This window comes from Macrobrachium nipponense, chromosome 47 (assembly GCF_015104395.2).
Source record: "Macrobrachium nipponense isolate FS-2020 chromosome 47, ASM1510439v2, whole genome shotgun sequence".
Classification (NCBI taxonomy): domain Eukaryota; kingdom Metazoa; phylum Arthropoda; class Malacostraca; order Decapoda; family Palaemonidae; genus Macrobrachium; species Macrobrachium nipponense.
In genome coordinates, this window is record NC_087222.1 from 16,597,422 (window position 1) to 16,603,421 (window position 6,000).

Consider the following 6,000-nt stretch of genomic DNA (forward strand, 5'->3'; position numbering starts at 1 on the left):
CTGAACGATCTTCTTAGGGAAGAGTTGAGGAGAGAGCTAGGAATACAGGAGGAGAGGCTCTCTGAGGCATGCGATACTGATTTCGTCAGGAACGAACAGTACACAGATCTCTTCTTGATCACTCCCGCTCCGAAAAGTGAAGCTACTTCACTCGATCCATCCCTCACTGCCTTGTCCATACCACGTGAGAACACTGAAATAAGATCCTCAGGAGAAATGGAATCCGGGGTCTGCGTCTTCTTGCCAAACGCCCAAAGACCAGTCTAGGAAGTTAACAACCTCCTCGGAACATTCCCTTCAACAGGTGGTCAAGCTCATTCATCCCCCATGTCGTCTTAGCAGACATGAGGGGAGAGCGTCGAGAGGAATCTACCAGTGAAGAGAAGTCCGAGTCTGCCGAGGATGGAAGAACGAGGCGAAGAGCGCCTATTAGGCGAAGAGCGCCTATAGGCGAAAAGCATCTATCAGGCTCCTGGCGCCTGTCTAAAGGAGAGCGGCTGCCTGGCGAAAGAGCGCCTGTCATGCGGGAAGCGATTATCAGGCTTTTGGCGCCTGCTGCGAGGAGAGCGAATCTCTGGCGACGAGCGCCTACCAGGCGAGAAGTGTCTGACAGATTCCCGGCGCCTAACTCGAGGAGAGCGAAAATTCGGGAGAAGAGCGCCTTGAAGGAGAAGAGCGCCTACCAGGCTCTTGGTGCCTGCTAAGCGAAGGGCGGCTGACAGGAGAAGAGCGCCTGTCTACCAAAGGGCGTCTGGTCGGCAGGAGAGAGCGAAATGCCTTGAAGGATAGCGGGCTACCATGAGAAAAGAAAACCGCCTACCAGGCTCCTGGCGTCTTGCCAAAAGGGAGAGATCCTGTCTCGAGACGTAGTGTGGGAGCGGCCTGTTCAGGATGGGGAAGGAGGCTCGTCCTACTGGGAAGCATGCCCGCTTGTCGGAGTAGCAGGACGAAAGAAACGGATGTCCGCAGGAGAGCGCCTGTCCTTTGAGAGCGCCTCGTACTACGATCCACTCCTGGAGAGAGGGCGGTTACTGACGAATAGCGTAAGCCTGGAGAAGAGCGCCTGGACTTCTTTTACCGGAGCGAGACGTCCTTCCCTACGACCAGAAGTCACAATCAAGGAGTCAGCCAGAGCCGTAATCTGCGCCTGCAGACTAGCCAACCCACGTGAGGAGACTTAAAACAAAGCTCCTTCAAAGGGAGACGCAGCTCGATCCTTACTAGGAGAGCGAAACTCCAAAGAAATCCTCGGTTTCTTGACATCCAATCCAGGATCTTCCGAAAAAACTTCAGGGCTGGAGGGAGAGCGGAAGAAGCCTGCCAGGATCTCTTCGACGGCCGAGAAGCTTCCGAGGAGCTCCAACCACGTTTGGGCGAAGGAAAGAAGGCGAAGACGAGAAGCATTGCCGTAAGACTTCTCTCTTGGCGCGATCCAAGGTAGCCTGGGATCGAACATCAGGCGCTACTGAGGGGACGCCTGACCGGTGGGGGTTCTCCCTAACCTTCCTGCGGCTTTATCGACTTTCCTCCTCCCACTGGGTCTGGGAGTCTGGAAGAGGTCTAGGCCTAGAAGCATTAGGGAGCCGATCAGACGCACCCTCCACTGCACTGGGATCACTGCACAAATTGCTATCACTCTTACCTTCTAGCACTTTAATTTTCAGCTCCATGCTGCGAATAGTGGCTCTCATAGTGTCCACCTCCGAAGGCGCATCTTCGGGTTCGTGCAGGAAGCAGGGGCTGAAACTGGTAAAGGCGCTACGTCTACAACAGGGTTATCAACTTCAAACTCGCTAGCGCGAGACCTACTAGAACTCCTAGATGAAGCTTTCCTAACCTTGTCCTTCTCAAGCTTTCTTACATAAGAAGAAAGCGCCTTCCATTCTTCTTCATTCAAATTACCACATTCATTACAAGGGTTAATAAATGAGCAGTCATTCCCCCTACACCTCATGCATACTGTGTGAGGGTCTACCGCAGCTTTCGGTAGCCTCACCTTACAATCGCTAACAGAACAAACTCTGAACATAGTTGATTTCTTAATTTCCAAATCAGACATAATGAAATTCCAAGAATAATCAAAAGAATAATCCAAAACCGGTCCACAAATCGCAAATGCCAAGCCAAGGAGCAGGTACTTCACCAAAAGTCCGATGAAACAATCCAGGGCGAAACAGTAATAATCCAAAATCGAGAGGTAACGACAACAGATGTAGTCGACACCGGCGACAGAAAAATTATGACTGGAAAGGGGGATTGGTTTCATACACCTGCCACCCAGCGGCGGGTGGGGGTAGATCACCTGACCTACCTGTCGCATTTGCCGCGAGTTTTGAATTCTGTCGTGACGTCAGAGACGTAAGCTAAGTATATATCTGGCAGGAAAGTTCATGTACAAAATGTATTTTTCCTAACATACAAACCTGAGGTTTTTACAAATGCAAATATTTTCAGTAGAGCTAGATACTGGTATCCAATAATTAACAAGGCTTTTAGGTAGTTAATTAACTACTGGCAGAAGGGTGGGGATACCAATTCTTCCTTCCTTCTGGCATTGCAGAACTTTATGCGTTTATGCAGAATAGCAAAACTCTACGCAAGTTGATAACGCATTTCAGTGCAGATGAAGATTCGTTGCTTTGTTTAAGGAAAAAATATTTGCCACTTCCAAATTACTGATTTTTTTTTACATGATTCAGTATAATATTGCTGTAAATACTATTGTAAGCTTGCCTATTAAAAATATACTTGACACTAATCAAAATGCCATGTTTTATTACATACATTCCTGCACTTATCCCTAAATGCAATCATATCTTATAATATTAGCAACGGACGCAGAGAAGTTCACTGTCAAAACTTATGTTAAAGTACAGTTTGACGTATGAATAAATTTTATTTTTGTGTTGTCAACAATTAAATTTTAATTGAACATATGCATACCTTTTGAATGCATCATGTTCTTTAAGTTGCTTCATTGTGAGGGCACATAGCCTTTATGGTCTTTAAAACTTGTATCTCTTCTATGAAGGCTCTTACAGCTTCTCGTCTCGCACACCTGCTGTAACGAGCATAGGGGTAGGCCCAGTGTGAAGTCTCTTCTATGGAAGTTGGGTATGGGTATATATTTTCTATATTTATGCCCATACGTATTAACTCCAAATGATTAGTTTAATGTTTTGGCATCCTTTACAAGTATAAATCTCTCTTTCTCTCTCTCTTTATGTATATATATTTATATACAGTAGAGCCTCGGTTCTCGACGCTAATTCATTCCAGATGGAGCGTCGAAATTCTATTATTTCGAGAACTGAATCAAGTTTTCCCATAAGAAATAACTGAAAATGGATTAATCCGTTCTTGACCATCAGTTATTACCCTAACCTTGCCTTTTTATACAATACATTACATGTAAATTACAACTAAATAAGTTAAAAGTTAAATAAATATCATGTTAAACGTATATTTATAATTTTAAATGTATAATACGTATACAGTATAAAAGAAAACTGGCCTGCGTCCAACCAATTGTTGACCAAGCGCCATAGGCTACCTAGGTACAGTGGTACCTCGAGATACGAAATTAATCCGTTCCGAGACGGCCTTCGTATCATGATTTTTTCGTATCTTGGAACACATTTTACATGTAAAATGGCTATCGTTCCCAAGCCCTCGTTCATTCCAGCCTCCACACCCCAGTAAATTACATTTCCAGGCCTAAAACACATGTTTTCAGGGTTACGACGGAAGAAATATGAACTCCAAAAGGCAAAATACTGTACATACTTGGAGTAATATTCAACTGCATGCAATGTTCAACCCCATTTTTTTTTTACTGCATATATTAGGACTTTAGCATATGTCCCTTAGCATATAAGCCTAGCCTATGTTAGCGGTTGCTACTGTAGCATAGTCTATGATTCTGACATCTAAACCTAAGAGCTAAAAGCTTAGAATATGCCAATAAAATAGTATAAAATAATCAGTATGTACTCATTTCAAATAATTATTAATTAATCATTAACTATAATACACAAACAAACAAAAAACAAACCTTCCAATCGATTGTTTACATTCAGCTCTTACCCGTCTTACGAGAATCGAACGAGCGCCAAGCAATCATTTTTCCTAGCACACAGTAAGCCATAAATTGTCATTAGTATCTCTCTTCAACTAATGAAACCAACAAACAGTATAATAACCATTCATTTCTATTCTTTATTCTATCTTTACCTAATAGAGATACCGAGTTACTGACAGCTACAATGAAACATACGTATACGTAACGTAATAATAAAAAAGAAGAAGAATTCTAAAAATTACATATTTGTTGACAGTCTGATTTATTTTATATTTTATGATATCTAATTCACAATTTTTTTTGTTAAATGTATTGCATGTACTCATTTCAAATAATTATTAAGGAACCATTAACTATAATAAACAAACAAAAAAAAAAGCTTCCAACGTCTGTTACATCCAGCACTTACCGAGTATCGCCAAGCAATCACTTTTACACAGTAAGCCATAAATTTTCATTATCTCTCTTCAACTACTGAAACTACCAAACAGTATAATAACCATTCATTTCTATTCTTTATTTTATCTTTACCTAATTTTTTTTTATTAAATGTATTTGCATGAATAAGTTTTTTAAAATTTACAGCAACCTTTTTACCAATAGAATACTTAAAACAGAAGGGGTAGACCGCTGACCAATAGAGAGCAGGACCTTATGGGGTGACTAGCATCAGAACCAATGGGGAGAGCGGGAGGATGTGGCGAGTTTACTCAGTTGAGGGCGCGGGAGTTTTAAAATTGTTCTCGGTGGTCCGGGCGAATCTCGGGAATTTACAGCAACAACCTTTCGTGTTTTGAAAACTTTTCGTATGTAGAGCAGTAAAATTTTTCGCATTGGCTTTCGTATCTCGAGTTTTTCGTAAGTAGAGCCTTTCGTATCTCAAGGTACTACTGTAAATAGTAAGTAGAACGTAGTGTAGTGGGTAGGCATAAAACGTGTTGCTAACATAATAAAAACATTGAAAAGCAAGTCTAATTATTACAGTAAATTAATAAACTATTAAAATTAAACCCAATTTATATTTATCAAAAAAAAACTTCTTGCAAAATTTGCCTACAGTAAGTCGGCATTAAGGATGTAACAAACCATAGCGCAGCCCAGGTGGTTTATATCGGGACTATGGTAGTAAACAAACCATATCGTGGCTATTAGCCTAGAAACTTTTACATTTCCATATTAATTTTATGGTAAATCTTTTACGGAGTCGACTGCAATACTGTATACAAAATCGCTTGAAAATTATCTTTCAGTAAATGTACTGTATGATACTAACGATTTTGTTTCATAAATGTCCTTATAAAAAAGGTGCGTCTTTTACGGCAAATTGTCCAATATCAGGGCTGGTTTCAAGCTTATTGGGCTTTGACACAATTATTATGGTACTGCATGGTACATATATACGTACGTATAAGTAAAAGAATCTTCATAATGTCTTTAATTACTATACCATTATGTACTAGCATCTCTTGAGTTTAATATCAAGCTAACCTCTTTTTTTTTACGAGGACGCTTATAAACCAAGCATACAGATTGCGTTCGTTACCACGCACGCGTTGCATATGTAAACTGTGTCACTACCAGACCTCATACGTAAACGTTGACGTCTTTTTACAGTAGACATAAAAGAATCGTCTTAATTTCTATAATTATTCTATACCATAGCGGCTTCTCTGATTAAGCTAAGGCTAACCTCCTCTTTACCAGCACGCTTAACAAAGATTAAGACTGCGTTCGCTACCGAAACGGCACACGTTACGTATTGTGACAGTGGTTTCACTACCAAATAAAACAAATTCACACGTAAACAATGACGTATTTTTACAGGCATACATAAAAGAATCTACTTAATTTCTATAATTAATGTATACCGTGGCAGCTTCTGAGTTAAGCTAAGGCTAACCTCTTCTTTACCGGCAAGC